The sequence below is a fragment of the Trichechus manatus genome, unplaced genomic scaffold, assembly GCF_000243295.1.
Source record: "Trichechus manatus latirostris isolate Lorelei unplaced genomic scaffold, TriManLat1.0 scaffold00120, whole genome shotgun sequence".
In the NCBI taxonomy this organism is placed as follows: domain Eukaryota; kingdom Metazoa; phylum Chordata; class Mammalia; order Sirenia; family Trichechidae; genus Trichechus; species Trichechus manatus.
In genome coordinates, this window is record NW_004444056.1 from 7,537,422 (window position 1) to 7,561,573 (window position 24,152).

The 24,152-nt window shown below is 40.2% G+C and overlaps 1 long non-coding RNA gene across 1 annotated transcript in view; it reads left to right on the forward strand.

The window, feature by feature from the left end:
* Nucleotides 1–13,498: 13,498 nt before the first annotated feature.
* The window catches only part of LOC111822025 (uncharacterized), a 25,135-nt gene continuing 14,481 nt past the window's right edge, over nucleotides 13,499–24,152 (forward strand). The window contains exons 1-2 of the long non-coding RNA XR_002825312.1: nucleotides 13,499–13,713; nucleotides 13,899–14,250. This is a non-coding gene — a long non-coding RNA (uncharacterized LOC111822025). The remainder of the gene's footprint in view (nucleotides 13,714–13,898; nucleotides 14,251–24,152) is intronic.

The following is a 24,152-nucleotide window of genomic DNA, read 5'->3' on the forward strand; positions in this document are numbered from 1 at the left end:
AGAAGAGACTACTGTGATACATTCAACTAGCTCCCCATCCATTAGAAAAGAGAGAGAGAGAGAATCAATCAAAATAGACTTGAAAGGCAAGACCCATTGCTCCCTATCTGGCCAGTGAGGAGGGTAGAAATTAATGGAGAGAAGAAATTAGCCTATCCCCCAAGGGAAAAGTTTCCACAGAAAGAGAGCACATTCTAGCCAAAGCTCCTTTTCCATTTACCTAATTAGAAAAATCTGGTGGAAGGCTGGGCTGGGTTCTTGTTGCCGTCCTGGAGTAGAGCCCACTCTGTGCTCTCGTTGAGAAGCATCAAAAACTGTTCAACAGGCTGTTAGGACACACTGAATAATCATTTCGTCTTCTCTCACATGAGCAGTCTGTATGCTTAACTTAAAATGTCTTCGTGAAAGTTGCATCTCTGGAGGCAATCGGCCATCGAAAATGCTCGTGCTTCTGCGTGTGTGTGTGTCTCTCTCACACACACACACGTGCGTGCCTGCAGACACACACACACACACACACACCCTTGTTTAAAGGGAAGCATTTCAGCCGTGAGATGCGGCTGCCATCTAGAGGGCCAAATGTGAAAGACGCGATTCAAAGAGTGAAACCACTTTTAAAATCTTAAAAAACAATCTCTGCGACAAAGAGCAACTGCTTACTTTTTCAAGATCAAAGGGATGTTCCAATTGGAGAAAGGGAGGTGATATGTGCGGTGAAGAGAGGAATCAACAATCTTTATTAAAATAGAATCTATTCTCCATTTTCTTGAGGTCTTGAGATCCCACTGCGTACGTGTGTTCACGTGTGCACCTGCATGTGTTTGCGTGTGCATGTCAATGTGTGTGCATACATGTGTATGTGTGTACTTGTGTGTGCACGTGATACAGTGTGTCTCAGTGTGTGTGAGTATGTGTGTGTGTCAGTGTGTATGTATGTATTTGGTTCCCGAGAAGAAGGCATTTTGTAGTAAGAATCCCAGGGAGAGGAAACACCCAGAAGTCGTGAAGGACGTTTGAGAGAAGGGCGAACGGGAGGAGGATGGATACCATGAAGTTATACAGTTCAGGACTTGACAATTCCCTCATGATAGCTTATGAAATCAGTTGGCTGGGGATTCCAATTCAATCAGTTGGGAAGCACTTACCAAATTAATTTAAAACTATCGACACTATTCACACTGTCAAAAAGGCCCAAGCATCAGTTCTTTTAAATAGTGTCAGAATGATTCTAATGTCCAGTCATGGTTGAGAATCATAGTCCCTTGATATAAGGTCAGCAAACTTACCTCTGTGAAGGTCTAGATAGGAAATATTTTGGCTTTGGAGTCCGTCTGTCTATCCTGCAACTACTGGTCTGTGATGTTGTGGAGCAAGCAGTTTTAGACAAACCATAAATGAATGGACATGACTGGCTTCCAACAAAACCTTATTTAAGGTGAGAGAAATTTGCATTTCATATAATTTTCATGTGCCACAAAGTATTATTCTTGTTTTAATATTTTCATCCATTTAAAAATCTATGTAAGACTACATCTTACATACTTTGGACATGTCATCAGGAGAGATTAGTCCCTGGAGAAGGACATCACGCTTGGTAAAGTAGAGGGTCAGTGAAAAAGAGGAAGACACTCAGTGAGATGGATTGACACAGTGGCTGCAACAATGGGCTCAAGCATAACGATCGTGAGGATGGCGTGGGACTGGGCAGTGTTTCATTCTGTTGTTCATGGGGTCACTATGAATCAGAACTCAATGGCACCTAACTACAACAACAACAAAAATTTATAAATTATTTTTAGTTCACAGGCCATACAAAAAAACAGGCTGCAGGTGGATTTGGCCATGAAGCCTAGTCTGGCAACTCCTGACCTTCATCACAGAATCTAGGATAAAAGTGCGACAATTTCTACTGTAAGGCGACACTGAATTGTTAACCACTACCAGATATTAGGAGCCCTGGTGGTAGAGTGGTTAAGAACCTGGCTGCTAATCAAAAGGTGAGCAGTTCGAATCCACTAACCGTTCCTTGGAAACCCTGTGGGGCAGTTCCACTCTGTCTTATAGGGTTGCTTTGAGTTGAACTGACTCGACGGCAACGGGTTTGGGTTTTTACCAGATATTAGTAATTTGTAATATTATCAACAAGGTTACTGATCTTTTCTGTTTATATTTTTAGGTATATACGGCACCCATTCTTAATTTTGGTAGCATATGTAACAAGCAACTATATTTTTTGCCCACCAAGGGGAATACTGAAGCCAGCACTGAAGTTCCAACGTTAGCTTCCTTAATGATCTCATCTGTAATTTGAAGCCATACTGTAACCAGACAGCACAGCCTTTAATCTGAGGCTCAGCGGATTAAAGTGATAATTGGGAGATGGGTTACTTGTGACTTTGATTTGTGTGTGTGTGTGTGTGTGTGTGTGTGTTAGAACATTGTTGCTTTGAAGACGTCCGGGTCAAGAATGTTGTAGAAATATATTTGTGCTGCTATTTGCTCCCTAAATAAAGCCTGCAGGTAATGTGAGAATAAATTTAGAAGTGATTACACTGAGTTGATGGGTTTGCCTGCAAGGGTTAAATATGAATGCTTTCTTAAGTTAGGGTTTATGAACCGGGTTCTTGTAGTTTTTCTCTAGGTAGTATTAGGATTTTCAGTTTTGAGGGTCTCAGTTAACTTAATCACAAGAACGAGTTGCATCTTTCCAATAACCAACTCAGAAATGTGGAAATAAGCAGGTGTTAAAATATTGTTTTCCCCATGTCTCTCTAATAAATTCTAGTTTTTTTTTAAATTATAAGCCTTTTTTGGCCTTTTGCCTGTAGCCCTTTGTTTTGTCAATTTGTATGTCCCTCCTTAACCTTCACGGGACTTCAATATGAGTACGTGGGACAAAGCACAATATTTCTGTTTTCAGATGGAACAAGAGAAGTTTAGGGAGTTGCCAAACAGCTTTTCCAGGCTGATGACTTGTTTTACCAGATAACCTCAGCATTTCTTGCATTTCTAATATTTTAAGATTTCACAATTTTTTGCATGAAATCCTGAATTCTTTCAAAAAATTTATGGATCTAACTTCGCAGTTTAAATCTGCATCATTGTAAGCTGATATAATTTTGAACCAAGCGAGAGAAGATACTAGTGATTCTTCAACCATCTGACCCCATAGACAGAGCCCTGTTTTAGAGGGCTCCATATCTTTCCCCAAGGGTTAAATATGCGCTGGTCTCCAACTGTTCTTTCCTAGGGGTCTGTATTGGGGCTCTGAAAAAAGTTATTACCTTTAAGAAAGGCTTGATCCTAAGCAAGGCCCTCTCTTCTACACATGCCCTCTGTGTCTTCTTGCACCACCAGTTGGCTCCCCAGGTAAGTAGCCTCCACCTGCCAGGGCTGCTGTGGGTTCAGGTCCAGGGTCTGTGCTGTCTCGCACAGGGCTGTTAGTTGTGGTTAGTTGCTGTTGAGTAGGCTCCAACTCATGGCAATCTCAGGTAGAACAGAACGAAACGTTGCTCGGTCCTGGGCCATCTTCCTGATCACTCGTATGTTGGAATCCATTGTTGTGGCTATCATGTCCATCCATCTCGCTGAGAGTTTCCGTTGTTTTCAAGGACTCTTTACCAAACATGAAGGAACCCTGGTGATGCAGTGGTTAAATGCTCAGCTTCAAACCAAAAGGTTGACAGTTCAAACCCACCAGCCTTTCTGCGGGAGAAAGATGTGGCAGTCTGCTTCCATAAAGATTTACAGCCTTGGAAACCCTATGGGGCAGTTCTACTCTGCCCTTTTGTGTTGCTGAGTCACAATGGACTCAACGGCAGTGGGTTTGCTTTTGTTTTGATTACCAAACATGATGTCCTTTTCTATCGATAGATCTTTCCTGGTAAGCGAGTTATCCTAGCTTAGCTCCTAAGGAATATTCTAGTTGTATTTCTTCTAAGAGTGATTAGTTTGTTCTTCTGGCAGTCCACGGTATATTCAATATTCTTCACCAACACCACAATTCAAATCCATCAATTCTTCTCTGTCTTCCTTTTTCATTGTCTAGCTTTCACAAGCATATAAGGTGATTGAAAACACCATGGCTTGGGTCAGATGCACTTTAGTCATCAAAGTGGCATCTTGCTCTTTAAAAATTTAAAAAGATCTTTTTGCGGCAGATTTTCCCATGTGGGGGGATTTTTAAAAATAATGGGTTCAGGCTCCACCTCAGAGATTCTGATTCTGGAAGTCTAGAGTGGGAACAGGCAGTGCTTCTGATTGCACAAGGTCACCTGTGATCCGAATACACCATTAGATTTGCTAGGCCAGCACTCCTGCCTGGGATGTTCTCAACCCTGGCTGTGCATTAGTGTCATACCGGGAGGTCTAAAAATCTCTCACACCTGGTGCGATCAGCTGAATTATGCCCCCCAAACACTCCCACATCCTAATCCCCAGAACCTGTGAATATGTTACTTTACTCGGTAAAGGGACTTTGCAGATGTGATTAAGTGAAGGATATTGAGATGGGGAGATGATCCTGGCCCAATGTGATCACAAGTGTCCTTATAAGAGAGAGGCAGGAAATTCAGATTCAGAGAAGATGTGACCATGGATGTAAGGGTCGGAGTGATGTGAGGTTGCAAATCAAGGAATGAGTGTTGCCTCTAGAAGCTGGAAAAAGCAAGAGAGTAGATTCTCCCCTAGATCTTCCACAAAGAACTAGTCCATGGAAACCAGTTTTGCACTTCCAACCTCCAGAAGTGTAAGATAATAAATTTGCATTGTTTTAATTTGGTAAGATTATGGTAATTTGTTACAGCAGCAATAGGAAACTGATAGAACTGGCACACACACAGACCATTAAACCAGGGCCTTTGCCTGGTGCACTTTGCTCCCCTGCTCCCCCTGGGCATCCCAGTGGTGACTGTTCCCTCCACACAACCCCCCTACTTCCCCAAGGCCCCAAATCCTACCAAGCCCTCAAAACCTCCCTCCCAGACATCTCTTCCAATAGCTTTCTCTCTCTTTGCAGCTGCAAACATGTTCCCTCCTGAATTGCCCCATCTCTCTGCCTCAACCTGCACAAAGGTACTTATGTGCTTCTAATACTTTGTATTATAGGTAGTTATTATTTTACTCAACTTATCTGTAGGGGCCTTAATTTAAGAATCTTGAATAGAGTATGAAAAGGGAAAATAGTAACTTTACGGTGGAGAAATCTCACAGACATCACCTTAACCAAGTGATCAAGGTTAACATCACAGATGTTAAGTCATTGTGATCGTTAAGGTTGTGTATCAACTTGGCTGGGCCATGATTCTCAGAGGTTTGGCAGTTATGGTGTAGTTTGGCAGTTGTATGATGATGTGATCACTTTCGTGATGAGATTTGATAGAATGAGATCACCCCCATGATGGGATCTACTGTGAGCAGCCAATCAGTTGAAAAGGAGTTTCCTTGAGGGTGTGGCCTGCATTGAATATAAATGGGCTCTCTGGCAAGGCTCTCAGGCTTTTGCTTACTCTGGATCCTGCAGCAGGCTTCTGTTCGTCTGACCTCTGGTTCTTGTGATTTGAGCTAGCAGCTTACCTGTGGTCTTCCCTGCCAATCTTGGGATTCATCAGTCTTCACAGCCTGTGAGCGAGAGCCCTCCTGTCTGACCTGCCCATCTTGAGTTTGTGAGCCCCTGGGGCTACGCGAATCAGGAGAAGAAACCAGCCTGACCTATGGATTTGGGACTTTCCAGCCTCAGCAATCACATGAGCCATTTCCTTGATATAAATCTCTTTATAGATATTTAAGTGCTTTACTGGTTTTTCTTCTCTAGAGAACCCAGCCTAAGATAGTCATGTTGATACCATGTATGTTTGATATCATGTAAAACATGAGGCAGATACATTACCTTGTGGTATTTTCCCACAAAATTCATAACTTTGTTATAGTCATGAAAAAACATCAGACAAGCCCAATCTGAGGTAAATTCTACAAAATGCTTGACTAGTATTCTTCAAAAGTGTCAAGGCCATGGAAGCAAGAAAATATTGAGGAAAATATCACATACCAAAGGAGACTAGGGAGACACGACAACTACATGCAATGTGGGATCTTGGATTGGATCCTGGAATAGGAAAACGACATGAGTGAAAAAAACAGGAAAACCTGAGTAGTCTGTGGTTTAATAGTATTGCACCAATGCTCATTTCTTAGTTTGGGTAAGTACACCATTGTTATGTAGGATGCTGTTATCGGGGGAAGCTGCATGCCGTACCAGGAACTCTCAGTTCCCTCTTTACAACTCTTTTGCAAGTCTAAATTTATTACAGAATAAAAGTTTTGAAAAGGGAGGATCTGCTGACCTTCTAGACATTCAGACATCAGAGGCAGCAATACTACATAATTTCCTCAATGAGGCCCAAACGTTCAGCTAGCAAAGCACAAGCTTGATTCTGGTCTGTCTTCAGCGACACAGACCCATGCCTGTCTGACCACTTCTGTGGTTCTTAGTGGCAAAGGCTGATGTTATCCCTGTGGTGGGGATGGAGACATGGAAGTTGAAGGACAGGTTTCTTTCATGCCTCAAAGCTGAATCATGCATGACTGAATCATGGCTGCTTCCACAGTGGTGAGTTCCAATGGGTCAGACATAACACGTGCTTTTCTCATTTGGCTGGAAAAGATCAATCCAGACTGGTGACACCTGTTAAATACAACTGATAACAGATTTGATCTGGCTGATTCAGGACTCTTCAAGTCATGGCTCTGGTTCTCAATTTGGTCTTCTTGTCTTCATTTCCATCTCTGATTCATTTACCACCCATCAGCCATCTCTCATAAGGCAAGGAGCAGACCATGATGCTTACTGTCTGCTGATGCAGAGATACCCTCACCCATCAAGACCCAAATAAAACTGGAAGATACTATTGCTTCCATGTTATTCCAATGTGGTTGACAAAATATTTTTTAAGTTTGACCATCATTTTACATACATAGTTTCATGTGGAAATGACCTTTTTCCATATCACTGGGGGAGCAGCAGTGGGAGGGCAGGTGAAGGATGGCTTTGAAGACCTTCAAAGAGACCTGTTGATGACCTGACACTTAACAGACTATGAATTCATGAAGGTCAAAGGCTAGAGTATTTTAATATCTTGACACTAGAATATCCAACATGGTGCCAAGTGCAAACTCACAGCTCAATAAATGTTTGAGTGGCTATTATATAGTATGTAATATGATATAAGTCTACGAAAATGGCAGTTGGATCACAAACCCAGTTCTTCTGACTCCACGTTGAGAGCTTTTTCCATCTCAGTATAGTGTTAAGTCTTTGCACTACAATAGTGCCTTGATACAATACTGGAAGTAACAGCAAATACATTAGTTTGTTGCCTTTAGTAGGATATGCACAGGAACAGTGAGAGCACATGGGAGAGAGGCAGCAGCATTGCACAAGGGTAAAAGAAAGATTCTAAGAGTATCTGAATCTTGATGAGCAAGGAGTCCTTTACATGTTGGATGGAAGCTGATAGGAGTTTATCGTGTTAAATTTCCCCAAATTACTTCTGTGCTTTACCAATATTTGTATTCCTAGCTTACCTCTGCTACTATTCTGTGAGCTCCTTGGGTACAGGGACATGGCAGAAGCTTTTTAAAAGTAGCCTGTAGGCAGGTTATAAAGTGAATGTTTTTAATATACTTCCTTTGGAAAGGAGAAGAAGAAAATAAGGGAATAACCAATCCCATGGGGGAAATATTAGAAATAATGTGCCACTGAGTTGATTCTGACTCATAGCGACCCTACAGGACAAAGTAGAACTGCCCCATAGGGTTTCCAAGGAGTGGCTGGTGGGTTCGAACTGCCAACTTTTTGGTTAACAGCTGAGCTTTTAACCACTGTACCACCAGGGCTCCCATGTCATGGCAGAAGCTTGAAAAGTGATGCAAAGTTGGGATCCTGTGCCTTTGGCATTGCCATGGAGAACCGTGTCTGGGCTAACCTGGTGGTCCAGGAAGAGAATAATAGATAAGTGGTTTAGAGCCATCCCAGCCGAAGTGCCTCAGCCAAGCCCAACCTAGGTTAGTTGACCCCAGCCAATGCACAAGGGTATGAGATATAAACACCTCTTATAGCATTCTCCTGAAATTTTGTGGCTCTTTGTTGTACAGCATCTTTGTGGCAATAGCTGTCTACTGAAGATCAGTAAAAAGAAAAAAAAAGTATTCTCTGAAATGATATTATAAGTTAATGAGCAAACAGACTATGTGTATTAGTCAGCTTTTGCTGTGGCAACAAAAAACTCCAACCAGCATTTATTTCTCACCCCTGGGTTTGCAGGTTTGCTGTGGCTGCTCTATTGCAGGCTGCAGGTGGGTGAAGATCTGATCCTCGTGTATCTCCATGTTGAGGGAAGAACCGCTATCTGGGACGTGTGGCTCTCACGTGAATTGTTGGAGCACATACAGAAAGGCAAAACAAGCAAATGTCTTTAAGTCTTTGCTCAGACAGGTAGACATCATGTCCACTCACGTTCCAATAATCAAAAACGAGTCATTTGGCCAGCCACCATTTGTGGGGCAAGAACAAATATTCCTCCCAGGGTGGGCTGGGGTGGTAAGGGGGTTCAGTGTTTGCTGAACGACAATACAATCTCCCACAAAAAGTCACATAGGTATTTGTGTGGATTGAATTGTGTCCCTCCAAAATATGTGTTGAAGTCCTAACCCCTGTACCTATAAATATGATCCTGTTTGGAAATAGGGGTTTTCTTTTGTTGTGTTAATGAGGTCATACCAGAGTAGGGTGGGTCCTTAATCACTTCTGAATTATAAAAAGAGCAGAATAGACACTGAGACATACACTGGGAGAAGACAGACACCAAGGAATGTTAAGGAACCCCAAGGAACTTCAAGGAACCCCACAGAACTCCTGGGACTACCAACAAGGAAGAATCCTCTGTCTAAGCCCTATGCCCTGATGTGGACTTCTAGCCTCCAAAATGTGAGACAATAGATATTTCTATCCTTTAACGCTATCTACTTGTAGTATTTTTTGTTATGGCAGCACTAGGAAACTAAGACCACATTTAATGAACAACTCTTCAATAATGATTTGATTATTATAAATGATACATTATTATGACCATGATTGAACAACAATAATATTAATATCAATGTCTCACACTATTCTCTGGGAGCTTCAGTAAGCTCCATTTATTCTCAGAAATTCTCTCTAGGGTGAAGTGTATAGGCAGGAAAAAGGGTGAGTGAAATCCAAGGTTATACAATAAAGAGAGCTGGGAATAAATGGAATGAAGCATCATCTTTCTCTATCTTTAATTCATCTGGATGAACACGTTTGCTTTCTGTTTATAGTAGGAGCATGTGGCCAGGGCAAACTGTCTGTCATCTTAGCCCCAGAAAGCTGATGTGATCTTTCTGTGTCTCAGGTGGCCTCCTCTGCGGGATTCCTGGAAGGATGATAACAGCTTTGTGGTTCCCCTGGGAGAGGGACCTGCACTGGGCAGGTTCTGAAGAAGTGGTGAAGCCACCTCCTTCCTCCCAGCACTCTGTAGGAGCCGGGCTGCTGCAAAGGGGTGCCTGGATCCCTCCCAGGGAAGGAGGGTCAGACAGTATGGGAGGAGGAGTTATTTAGGAGTAGGATGGGAGGAATCAAGAAGACTGATGATGTATATGCTGCTGTGAATATAGAACTGCGTTTGTATTGTCCACAAATGTGGTTCAGCGTTTCATCAAGCAGAGCTCTGAAGTATTGCTTCTAGCTTGGGTTAATCATTATCCTAGTGATTTTTTACTTAGCATTTCAATCAAGGTGCAATGGAATAGAAGTCTATAACTTTAAAACAGCGTTCCGAATCAGAATGCACACTCTATTTTCCTGTTATATTGGTATGGTCTCATTATTGAAAAAAGAAATTTGATAAAGGATTCTACATTCCCCTTTGGCCTGCACTGCCGGATCTCTGCTTTCATTGTCTAAATATTGTGTCTAAATATTACTTTGAAATGTATACTATGAACATGTGGTCAGATCTTCCTCTCTGTGACCTTACTCCCAGAAACTACTGTCATCTCTAAAGGTATTTTAAGACTTACATCACTGTCTTATGAGACCCATTGCTGTCGAGTCATTGTAGAGTGTTAGCTTAGCTGGGTATAATGTTGACACTCAACCTACTGCATTTCTGGGTGACCCCTGACCCTAGGACAGCAATCCAAACAACAGCCTGCTTGGATTGACTGCTCTGAATGCTACACAGAGAACCAGGAGAGAGGAAGCTGAATTTCCCAAGTCCTGAGCCCTTGAGGTTTCCTTCCAAACATGGAAGGTGAGCAAGTCTACCTTTTGCAAGCACTGAGAATCAATGGGCCCTTTTGCTACCTAAGTTACATACTTCTCTTATGATTTCATTCTGATTCTGTGATATAAACTCCTTCCAAATTTCATTCTAGAACCTTCTCCTGAGTGGCATTATTCTCCCAATTATTGTTTGGTTCATCTGCATATAGATTTTCTTATTATAATGCTTTTACAGTAAGGAGAGGGGTCCAATTGCCAGATCAAAGACAAGCGAATATGTAATAAAGCTTTGAGGCTATTGTGTTCTCGGTGGCTATCACTACAGTGCTTAAAAGAATGAAAATTACTACCCAGTTCTGTCTATCTTTGCTTCCTGTTTTGTTTTGTTTTCTCTCTCTCTCTTTCCAAAATCAGCTTCTCCTGAATTTATTAACTGTCAACTTCTCCTCTCTTATCTTGATGTATTTTTCTTTCTCCTAATTCAACAAATTCCTGTCTGATAATTCTTCCTACTCAACATATAGAATTCTAGATTGGCAGTTGTGACTTTAAAACTGAAGTTATTATTTTACTGTATCTATTACTACTAATCTGGTATCTATTACTACTAATGAAAAATCTGCTATTTAGTAACCAGTCCTTTAGAGGTAATCTGTCTATCTTCTCTGATTGTTTTTAAAACACTCTTTTCACCTTTGATGTTCTTCAATTTCACTCCAATATGATTAGACGGAGCCTAATTTTTATTTATCCTATTATTATTCTTTTATTCCTCAAATCTGGAAAATTCTCAGTTTTTCAACCACAAGTTCATATCTTCAATTGCTTTCTCTCTCTTTACTGTGTTCTAGAGAGAACAAGTGGGGATTCCTCAGTTTTATCTTACTAATTTTCTTTCTTTCAAAGAGAGAAAAGATGAAATAGTTTTATTCTATCCTTCAAGAGTTGTTAAAATTTAATGCCTCTATTTGCCATTTCTATAATTTCAAATTGGTTATTTTTCATGTACACATGTTCCTGATGCATATATTTCTGCTGTCCTTATTAATTGCTTTTTTAAAAAAATCTTTATCTCCCTAAGAATTTAAAAATTATTTATATTATAGCCATTTTCAGTGTGTTATACTATATTAGGAGTCAGGAGTACATTCTGATTGCTGAATTTGTTGGCCAATATTGGTTTCTGTTCCCCTGGTTTCTGTTGTATGCTGAGTTTTTTAGTTTGCAAACGTGTCTTGGACAGAAAAGTTTAATTTTTCCTCTATAACCATCCTAGGGATTTTAGCAGTTGTGCTGTTTCCCTCATGGCCCATCTGCATGGCTTCACAGAAGCCCCAGTTCCTATATGGACAGCTTAGGGTTTCTGTCCTTCAGCGATATTAAAAACCAGTTGCTGTGGAGTCGTGTGTGTCAGAGTAGAACTGTACTCCATAGGATTATCACTGGCTGATTTTTCAGAAGTAGGTTGCTAGCCTTTTCTTCCAAGATGCCTCTGGGTAGACTTGAACCCCCAACCTTTTGGTTAGCAGCCAAATACATTCACTGCACCACCCAGGGACTCCACAGTGATATTAGGTTCATCTAAGATCAAGTTCTGGAGCCATTGGTGGCTTGGCCTGGTTTTGGCTTGAATGTCTGTGTCTGCTGAGCAGCCTTTGCAGCTGCCCCAGATTCAACAGTCTCATCATAAGCCCCAGGTTTGTGTAGTAGCCTGGCTCTCATCCTCTGCACGTATGGAGAGTCTTTGGTGCAATGACCCCTCAGGAATGCAAGAGGACCCCTCTGCCTGTCTCTACTTCTGAAGGCTGGAGGCCTGTGGATTCAGCTTCCAGCTTCAGTCCCCACATTTCTGTGTTTCTGATCCATGAAGCTATGCATATTTATTCTGACTTTATTTTTTAGGTTACCTATTATCCTAATTGGGGGAGGGAGACAGGGTTTAAAGCTTGATCTCACAGTGCCATCCTGAGGGTGACTGGTCTCTCTATTCGGAATGAATTAGAACCACCCTCCTCCCTGACAGATGAAAGGCCAGGGGCCATGGGGTTCCTTAGGTTCCTAATACCAAGGCATAGGAAGTGGGGAACACAGCCTTTCTCCTCTCACAGGGCAGGGTGGCCTCTCACTGCTCCTTTGGAGTGTTTTGTCATTGGTGTTGACTGCTGTTCTCGTTGCCCAAGTAACTAGTAAACTATGTGCTATAAAAAGAAACCCATATAAAAAGTGAATAAATCGCTAGTTGAATCTAGAACATTCCTGCTGATTAATGTGAAAGCTTTTTCCTGCTGCAGGGATTCAAAAATAGAATGTATTCAGTACTACATTGTTCAGAACACTTTAAAAAGATTCCCTTTAAAAATACCTCCAGGTATACATTTAGGAGAAAACAAGTAACAACAAAGAAAAAGACCATCTTTCCTAGGAAATCAAAGCTAACATATTTGTTATCAGTTGCTATTTATGTCAGGTTAGAGATAATTTATTCCTCTTTATTTATGATTATGTAACAACCCACAATCAAGGTATTCTCTTGCTCCGACCTAATTCCAGAGATCTACATCAAAGATGTTCCTCCTCCAAGTGATGCATCCCTGAGTGACCACAGTGACCTGCTCTCATATCCAGGGGATTAGCCAGGTATGGGTCTGATCCTTAATAGTAACTAACCAGGCCTTGACATACCTGTAGTCATTCATTCCTCAATATTGATTGTCTGGGAATACTAAGATCTTTCAAACTTACAGTTACACATTGAACAGAGCAGGTGCCAAGTTCTTTCTGTAACAATAACAAGTAATGAAGCAACGAGTTGCATGCAAATGGATTTCATCTATGGTGATAGTTGTGCTAATGTATGCACAGATTGCTAATGAGGATCACCGAACAGGAAGAGGATTTCTCTTCTGCTCAATACAAAATCCCCAAGGTGGCAGTATTTAAACTGGACACCGAAGGGTGGGGAGAACTTCACCTGTGGAAATGGACATTGTCTTCAGCCTTTCATATCTAAAGGGAAGCTGGATCCTGTCCAGGAAGCAGAAGCATAGAAGGCCCATTCATGGGCAGTGAAGAGGCAGTTTTGCCGGCATGTAGCCCCATTTGGATTCTCCCTGGGAACTGCAGGAGGAGATAGATGTGACTTGCAGTACTTTGGCACATACGGATGATGAAATTCTTCAGGAAAGGTCTGGCGGGGCACCCAGAATCGAAATCCAGGGAGAGGCAATGAGTTGGCAGGACTCCACTGGTGATGATATTCAGGATGTGGGTTCTGAAGGAAAGAGGCTTTGAGACCATGTAATAAGACAGGAACAGGTGGTAGGGCCAGAGAAGGAGACAGAGAACGGAAGTAAATCAACAAAACAGAGGTTCATGGAGTAACAGCAGAGACAGATTGCCCAATAAGCAAGGTAAGCATGTGCTTAAGGCATCAATAAAACAGGGGCGCCACTGTCCAAAGAAAAGACCCATAGATGCCAGGGCACAAGGAAAAGCAAGTGCCACAGTGGAATGGAACTGGCAGGGTGCTAAATAAAATTGATATATTTTATAAATTTTGTATACGATAACAATTATATTTTCCTTTTCATTCCAGACCAATAGGGTATAACCTCACGTTCAGTTCTCTGTTATGGATCACGAAGAATGAGCCAGCGGCAGTATAATCACGTGACTCGTGACGTATCTGGTCCTGCCTAGAATGAACCAAAACTCATCTTCAGATTGAGCACACACTTGTATTTGTATCATGCTCTTTGCAGTGCTTACGCCCCCACTGGGTATCAGCAGGAGTCCAATGAACTGTGAAGACACAGCATCAAAGGATGGAAAGTGAGTGCACAAGATTTTAAGCATTATTTCAAGAGGAAAAACACTGGTACAGATCTGCGAAGGGCCCACCAACAAACATTGCACAACAAACAAATGAAATTATTTCCAACTTCCTTGTAAGTACTATTTCTTTTGACTATCTCAGACCTGAAGAACAAAATTACATGTTCTAAGTCATTTTTTACTTACTAATTTTCAAATACAAATTTTTGTGTTAAGGTTCAAATTCGAATGTAAATTGTACCTGTTTTATACATTTTATTTACAAAATTTATTTATATTTTCAATTATTCAAATTTATTTGCTACAGTAGAACCAGATTTTAAAAGTAACATAATTTTATGTTCAGGCAAAACGAAATGGCAACAACTAAGTGGAGGGCAAAAACGAAAGCTCATGGAAGCTAAAAAAAAGAAAAGGATTTGTGAATGGCTAAAGACAATTCCAAAATTAACTTCGTTTTTAAAATGTAATGAATCAGAAGACTTCTTCCACTGAATTCTAGAATTTAATGGATGCAAATCGCTGTACTAGTACTGCTAGTGCTGAAATTACTAATAGTAACACTAATAATAATAATGTTTGTTCCAAATTCTGCATCCATTCCTTGCTGTAGGAAAAAAATTAATAATGGTGTAGAAAATGAAACTATTTTAGAGTTATCTCATTCTGCTAAAACGGCATACGCCACATTTGTGTTCAGTTGCTAATATTATAGTAGTAATTTAAAAAGAACTTACATCATGGATGGCCAAGACACACACACACACACACACATATATCTCCATGTATATATATAACTCACATATCCTGTTCAACTGCATGAGTAAGCAGACAAGGGGGCACCACAGATTATCAGTGTTTAGGGCCTTCACATGCCTTAATCCGGCCCTGGGTAACAGAGAATTAACAGGGGCAGAGAAAGAAAGAAATAGGAGGGCTACGAAAGGTTATGCCTCTGGGGATGTGAAGGTTCCATGTCGGTTTTAAAAAGGAGATTTCAACAGAGCTGTGAAGCTGGAGGTCCGATTTGGCAAGTGAGAAGTAAAAGCAGATGACTGCTTCAAGATTTAGTGTGAACAGGAAGGAAAGGACAGGATGATAATCCAAGAGAGGCTGCAGGGAGAGAACGATGACTAGTTTTTAGACTAGTCCTTGGCATATTTTAGGCAGGAGAGAGCATGCAAATAGAGGAGGAGGAATTGGAGATGACAGATACAGTATGAACCAAAACAAACCAGTTGCCACGGAGTCAGCCCCTACTCATGGTGACCCATGTATATGAGAGTAGAATTGTGCTCCATAGTGTTTTCAATGGCTGATTTTTCAGAAGCAGATCACCAGGCCTTTCTTCTGAGGCAGCTCTGGGTGGACTCTAACCTACAACCTTTCAGTTAGCAGCCACACTCGTAAACCATTTGCACTGCCCAGATACTCCACAGTGTATGGAGGGACGAGAGGAAAGAAGGAGGCTCGCCTAATTGATACATTAGGTCCATGGAGGCCATGAAACAAACGGCTTAAACACACATTTGACATGTGTGAATAAAAAGCTGGGTGGATTCAAAAAAATAGTTAACAAGTAAAAGGAAAATAGTTTTATTAATTTTAAGTTAGAGAGATGAGAAAAGTGAGAATGATAACCTTGATGCTCTCCGTGCTGTTGGTTCTAGGCTTATGAATGATTCTAAAGACGCTCACAGACCAGTGCCACCCAACAGAACTTTCTGTGATGATGTCAGTGTTCATTCTGCACAGTCCAGGGTGGTAGCCACTAGCAGCATGTGGCTAGTGGGCACTTGAAATGTGGCTAGAGTGACTGAAAAACTGGGTTTTTTTCATTTTATTTAATTATCATGAATTTAAATGTAAACTCCACATGTGGCCAGTGGCTACCACATTGCACTTTGCAGGTTAAATCTTGAAATCTTCTTGTTCCAAGGGATCTGTTCTCCCCAGGCAGGACCACTATTTGCTGCAGAATGTGAGGGACAACCTTCTTCCTTCCTGGGTGTGTCCTCAGTCTTGGTAAAGAGACCTTTGTGTCCCCTCACCCATACCTTCCAGCGCTGAATTACCTTCTCAAAATGATACCAAAGACTAATCCTATCATGCATTTGGTCTGTGTTCGCCTCAGTCCCCACCATAAATCCAAACCTTTCAGGTCATTTTTATCATTATCAAAACCTTTACTAACTCTACTCTAAATTTCCCTAATCAGACCTCACTCCCTACCATTCCCTGTCATCCAAATTATGTTGCTGCACCACCCAGAATTCATGTCTCCTTTACCTTCTTGCCTTAACTGAATCTTATCTGTCCCCTAATGCAAATGGGGACAGTCCCTGGAGAAGGACATCATGCTTAGCAAGATAGAGGGTCAGCAAAAAAGAAGAAGACCTTTGGCAAGGTAGATTGACACAGTAGCTGCAACAATGGGCTCAAACATAGCAATGATTGTGAGGATGGCACAGGACCCAGCAGTGTTCCGTTCTGTTGTACATGGGGTCGCTATAAATCAGAACCAGCTGGATGGCACCTTACAACAACAATCAAATGGAGAAATGTTTCCTCTTGCATTCCACATACTTCCAGTCAGAGAGATGGGTAGATACCCTGCTCACTCTGCACTGCTGGATCCAAACTGCTCTCCTCTTTACCCCTTCAACGTGTCAGCTCCATTTATGCACATTCCATCAGACTATTCTACCTGCTTCTTCCCCTACTCTTCCTTCTCTTCACTGCACACCAAACCAGCAACTCTGCATCAGACCTTGATGTCTTTAGAACCCTTTCCATGCATTCCTCTCTACACAACTCAGGCCACCACTCTTCGTAACCTCAGCAGCCTCATAGTTGACCACTGTGCACTGATGTCACAGTGCCTCTTCTCCTCTCACTGTCATACCTTATGTTGCTCATTACCATTTCTTTGGGTTCACCATGAGTCGGAATCAACTTGACTGCAAACGACAATATTGTGGTAGAAATACGAATGACATAACATGCAATCTCAACAATTTCTACATGTAAAAATCAGTGACATCTTATTACATTCTTCAAGTTGTGCAACCATTCTAGCTGTCCTTTCCTATATCATTCTACCACTGTTGAAATAAATACACTGCCCCCTAAACAAAAACTTCCTCTTTCCCCCTCTCTCCCAACCCTGGTAACCACGAATAATCTTTGATTTCAATATATTTGCTTATTTCATATAAGTGAGATCATACAGTATTTGTCCTTTTGTAACTGACTTATTTCACTCACATCAGCATGACATTTTCAAGGTTCATCGATGTAGTGGCATGAATCAGAACTTCATTTCTTGTTATGGCTGAGTAGTATTCCATTGTGTGCATATACCACATTTTGTTTATCCACTCATGTGTTGATGGGCATTTCGGTTGTTTCCACCTTTTGGCTATTGTGAAAAGTGTTGCAGTGAACATTGGTGTACAGGTTTCTGTTTGCATTCCTGCATTCACTTGTTCTGGTATATGCCTAGGATTGGGATTGCTGGGTCATTCATTACTGTTTCTTAAATCCAAGCTTCATACCCCTTCTTTCACCTTTTATCCTTAATCTTTCACCTTATTTATTCTAATAATTCTACTAACAGTCTATGGTGCTGCCTTTAGATCGCTCCTTGAAAACACGTTTAATTCTCTCACCTCACTTTCTCTCAATCATATTTGTTGACTGCCAAACTATCCCAAATCTGCATCCAAATACCTGGACTTAATGGGGAAGAAACCAAACCAGTATCATCTGGCTTCACGTTTAAATTCTTGACTGCAAATCTCAAGTCAGTTCCCTGACTGCCAAGCTATTATACCACAAGCCCTGATGTGCTCACTCTGCCTCTAGGCAAAACAGTTTTCCTCATGTCTCTGTTCCTCAATCCACCAACACCCCTCCATTCAACCTAGGCTGATGACTTTGTCTCAATTATTGGTGAGAAATGTGAAGCAGTACGATAAAACTCCCTCAACTTCCACTACTAAACTTACTAACTTACATTGCATTTGTACCTGCCCTTCCCTGGTGGCTCAGTGGTTAAGAGCTTGGCTGCTAACCAAAAGGATGACAGTTCGAATCCACCAGCCACTCCTTGGAAACCCTATGGGGCAGTTCTACTCTGTCCTATAGGGTCGACATGAGACGGAATCGACTCGATGGCAATGGGTTTTGTTTTTGGTTTTTGGTTTTCTTCTCATTTATGTCCTATTATGATGGATAAAGCCCTGCTCCCATCAAAGGCTAAGATGCAGTCTGTGCAATTCTATTTGGAACGTACACTTGTGTTTTGGTTGCTAGACATCCTCAGTTTCTCAAGTAAGACTTTAATCAAATAGTTTTCTACTCCTTGCCCTACATCATTAATTTCCCTTCTTCTACTGGATTAAGTATTGTTTATCTTAACAACAAATCCTCTTTTGACCACTCCTTCCTCAGCAGTTGTTGTAACTGCCTATCTAATGTCTTTATATGTATAACTGGGGGTATCTGGAAAAAAAGGATTCTTGATTTCTAACCCTCCTAATTTTTCCTTCCTCAGCCTCCCCGTCTCAGCTGCCCCATCCACACCATCATATACACTTTGTTGACCAAACTAAAAGCCTGACATCATCCTTGATTCCTGTATTTTCAACCCATCAGTAAGTCTTCTCAGCTCTATCTTCAGATTATATCCCAATTCTTCCCACTTCTCTCCATTTGCACTTGCTTTTCATCTGTACTATCTTAATCTAAGCTAATAGTGTCTCCTGCCTAGACTTTTGCAATTAGCCTTCCCACTCATCTCTCTGTTTTCTCTTTTGCACAGCAACCAGAGCAGGACATGCCAAGGATCAAGTGACTGTTAACCAGGTGTACAGACCAGGTATTGATAGAGTAGGTGAATGCAAACACATGAAAGGAAGAAGAAACATTCCCTAACTCTTTCTATGAAGCTAGCTTTACTCTGGTACCAAAACCAGACAAAGACACCACAAAAAAGAAAACTACAGACCAATATCCCTTATCAATATAGATGCAAAAATTTTCAACAAAATACTGGCAAGCAGAATCTAACAGCATATTAAAACAATTATACATCATGATCAAGTGGGATTTATTCCAGGAATGCAAGGTTGGTTCAACATTAGAAAATCTGTCAGTGTAATACATCACATTAATAGAACAATGGAAAAGAACCACACGATCATCTCAATCAATGCAGAAAAGATATTTTATAAAATCAAGAATCCTTTCTTGATAAAAACTCTTAACAAGATAGGAGCAAAAGGGAAGTTCCTCAACATGATTAAGATAATTTATTTTAAAAAACAGACAACATTATACTCAATGGAGAAAGATTGAGAATTTTCCTTTTAAAAACGGGAACTAGACAAAAGTGCCCACTATCACTACTTCTATTCAATATTGTACTGGAAGTCCTAGCCAAAGCAATAAGGCAATAAAAATAAATAAAAGTTATCCAAATTGTAAAAGAAGAGGTAAAACTATCCCTATTTGCAGATGACTAGAGCCTATATATAGAAAATCCCAAAGAATCTACTAACAGAGGAATTTAGTAAAGTTGCAGAATACATGGTCAACACACAAAAATCAGCTGGGTTTCTATACACTAGCAATGAGAAACCTTAAAAGGAGATCTAAGAGAATAAAATATTTAGGAATAAATTTATCCAGGGATGTGAAAGACTTATACAATGAAAATTATAAAATACTGCTGGAAGAGATTAAAGACCTAAATAGAGGGAAAGATGTTCTGTACTCATGGATTGGAAGACTTAATATTAGTCAAGATGTCAATACTAACCAAAGCAATCTACAGATAGAATGCAATCCCAATCAAAATTCTAACAGCATTCTTTACAAGAATGGAAAAACTAATCCTCAATTTTATATAGAAAGACAAGACACCTAGAATAGCCAAAACAATTTTGAAGAGAATAAACAAAAGAGGAGGCCTCAAACTACCTGACTACAAAACATATTACACAGCTGCTTTAATCAAAAGAGCCTGGCTTAATGACAAACACATAGATCAATGGAATAGAATGAAAATCCAGAAATAAATCCAAAGATCTATGGTCAATTGATTTTTGACGATGGTGTCAAATCTATTCAATAGCGTAGGAACACTCTCTTCAAAAAATGATGCTGGCAAAACTGGATTTCCACATGCAGAAAAATGAAACAAGATCATCAATCAAACCATACACAAAAACTAATTCAAAATGGATCAAGGACCTAAATGTTAAATCTAAAACCATAAAGTTCTTGGAAGAAAATATAGAAGCAAACCTTTGGGACTTAGTTTTCTTCAATGATAGATTATCAAACACAACACAACAACGAATGCATGAGCAACAAAAAACAAAATAGATAACTGGGAACTCATAAAAGTTAAATACTTAACGTTCATCAAAGGACTTCATCAAAAGAGTAAAGAGAGTACCTACAAACTGGGAAAAAATATTTGGGAATGACACAATTGGTAAGGGTCTAATATATACAATATATAGAAAACCTCTACAACTAAACAACAAAAAGACAACTCAAGCAAAACTGGGCAAAGGACATTAGCAGACATTTCACCAAAGAGGATATTCAAATATCCAAAGGACATATGAGAAGACGCTCAACATCATTAGCCATCAGAGAAATGCAAATCAAAACCACAATGAGATTCCATTTCACTCCCACTAGAATGGCTAAGATTAAAAACAAACAAACAAAAACAGAAAATAGCAAGCGTTGGAGGGGATGTGGACAAATTGGAACCCTCACCCATTGCTGGTGGGAATGCAAAATGGTATAGCTGTTGTGGAAAAGAGTCTGGTGGTTCCTGAAAAAACTAGAAGTAGAACTGCCATATGACCCAGGAACTCCACTTGTAGGTATATACCCTAGGGATCTATTAGAAGTGACATGAACAAACATATGCATACCTCTGTTTATCGCAGCACTATTCACAATAAAAAAAGATAGAAACATCCTAAGTGTTCATCAACAGATGAATAGATAAGTAAAATGTGGTTGTTGTTGTTTGGTGCCATGAAATAAATTCCGACTCATAGCGACCCTGTGTATAACAGAACCAAACCTGGTCCTGCCCCATCCTCGAATTGTTCCTATGTTTGAGTCCATTGTTGCAGCCACTGTGTCAATCCATCTCGTTGAGGCTCCTCCTCTTTTTGGCTGATCCTCTACTTTACCAATCATGATGTACTTCTCCAGGGACTGGTCCTTCCTGATACCATGTCCAAAGTACGTGAGACAAAATCTTGCCATCCTTGCTTCTAGGAGAATTCTGACTCTACTTCTTCCAAGACAGATGTGTTCATTCATCTGGCAGTCCATGTTATAGTCAATGTTCTTCATCAATACCATAATTCAAATGCATTAATTCTTCTTTGGTCTTCCTTCCTGTCCAGCTTTCGCATGCATACTAGGCGACTGAAAATACCATGGCTTAGCGTAACCCTGATACCCAAACCAGGTAAAGGCACTACAAAAAAAGAAAATTAAAGACCAATATCCCTCATGAACATAAATGCAAAAATTCTCAACAAAATTCTAGCCAATAGAATTCAACAACATATCAAAAAAAATAATTCACCATGACCAAGTGGGATTCATACCAGGTATGCAAGGGTGGTTCAACATTAGAAAAACAAGCAGTGTAATCCATTACATAAATAAAACAAAAGACAAGAACCATAAGATCTTATCAGTTGATACAGAAAAGGCATTTCACAAAGTCTAACACTCATTCATGATAAAAAGTCTCAGCAAAATAGGAATAGAAGGGAATTTCCTCAACATAATTAAGGGCATTTATACAAAGCCAACAGCCAACATCATCCTAAATGGAGAGTCTGAAAGCATTCCCCTTGAGAACACGAACCAGACAAGGATGCCTCTTATCACCACTCTTATTCAACATTGTGCTGGAGGTCCGAGCCAGAACAATTAGGCAAGAAAAGGAAATAAAGGGCATCCAAATTGATATGGAAGAAGTAAAAGTATCTCTATTTGCAGATGATATGATTTTATACACAGAAAACCCCAAAGAATCCACAAAAAACTACTGGAACTAATAGAAGATGTCAGCAAAGTATCAGGATACAAGACAAACATACAAAAATCAGTTGGATACCTCTACCCCAACAGAAAGAATTTCAAAGAGGAAATCACCAAATCAATACCATATACAATAGCCCCCAAGAAGATAAAATACTTTGGAATAAATCTAACCAGAGACATAAAAGACCTATACAAAGAAAACTACAAGACACTACTACAAGAAACCAAAAGCGATCTACAAAAGCAGAAAAACATACCGTGCTCATGGATAGGAAGACTCAACATTGTGAAAATGTCAGTTCTACCCAAAGTGATCTACAGATACAATGCAACCTCAATCCAAATTCCAACAACATTTTTTAATGAGATGGAGAAACAAATCACCAACTTCATATGGAAAGAGAAGAGGCCTTGGATAAGTAAAGCATTATTCAAGACGAAGAACAAAGTGAGAGGCCTCACACTACCTGATTTTAGAACCTATTATACTGCCACGATAGTCAAAACAGCCTGGTACTGGTACAACACAGATACATAGACCAATGGAACAGAATTGAGAATCCAGATGTAAATTCATCCACCTATGAGCAGCAGATATTTGACAAAGGCCCAAAGTCTGTTAAACGGGGAAAAGACAGTCTCTTTAACAAATGGTGCTGGCATAACTGAATATCCATCTGCAAAAAAATGAAACAAGACCCATACCTCACACCATGTGCCAAAACTAACTCAAAATTGATCAAAGACCTAAATGTAAAATCTAAAATGATAAAGATCGTGGAAGAAAAAAATGAAAACAATGCTAGGAGCCCTAATGCATGGCGTAAAAAGAATACAAAACATAACTAACAATGCACAAACACCAGAAGAGAAACTAGATAACAGGGAGCTCCTAAAAATCAAACACTTATGCTCATCAAAAGACTTCACCAAAAGAGTAAAAAGACAAACTACAGACTGGGAAAAAATTTTTGGCTACGACATAGCCAATCAGGGTCTTATCTCTAAAATCTACAAGATACTGTAAAACTTCAACCACAAAAAGACAAATAACCCAATTAAAAAATGGGCAAAGGATATGAACAGGCCATTCACCAAAGAAGACATTAAGTCCACTAACAGATACATGAGGAAATACAAACATTAGCCATAGAGAAATGCAAATCAAAACTACAATGAGATACCATCTCACCCCAACAAGGCTGGCATTAATCCAAAAAAAAAAAAAAATAAACGCTGGAGAGGTTGTGGAGAGACTGGAACACTTATACACTGCTGGTGGGAACGTAAAATGGTACAACCACTTTGGAAATTGATTTGGTGCTTCCTGAAAAAGCTAGAAATAGAAGTACCATACAATCCAGCAATTCCACTCCTTGAAATACATCCTAGAGAAATAAGAGCCATCACATGAATAGACATATGCACACACCCATGTTCATTGCAGCACTGTTCACAATAGCAAAAAAATGTAAACAAACTAGGTGACCATCAACAGAAGAATGGATAAACAAATTATGGTATAGTCACACAATGGAATACTATGCAATGATAAAGAACAACAATGAATCTGCGAAATATCTCATAACATCGATGAATCTGGCAGGTATTATGCTGCATAAAATTAGTCGCAAAAGGACAAATATTGTATAAGACTACTGTTTTAAGAACTCAAGAAAAGGGTTTAAACACAGAAGAAAACATTCTTTGATGGTTATGAAGGTGGGGAGGGAGTGAGAGGGGAATTCACTAACTAGATAGTAGATAAATTATCTTAGGTGAAGGGAAGGACAACACACAATACAGGGGAAGTTGGCACCACTGGACTAAACCAAAAGCTAAGAAGTTTTCTGAACACAACAAAAAACTTCGAAGGACAGAGTAGCAGGGGCAGGGGTCTGGGGACCATGGTTTCAGG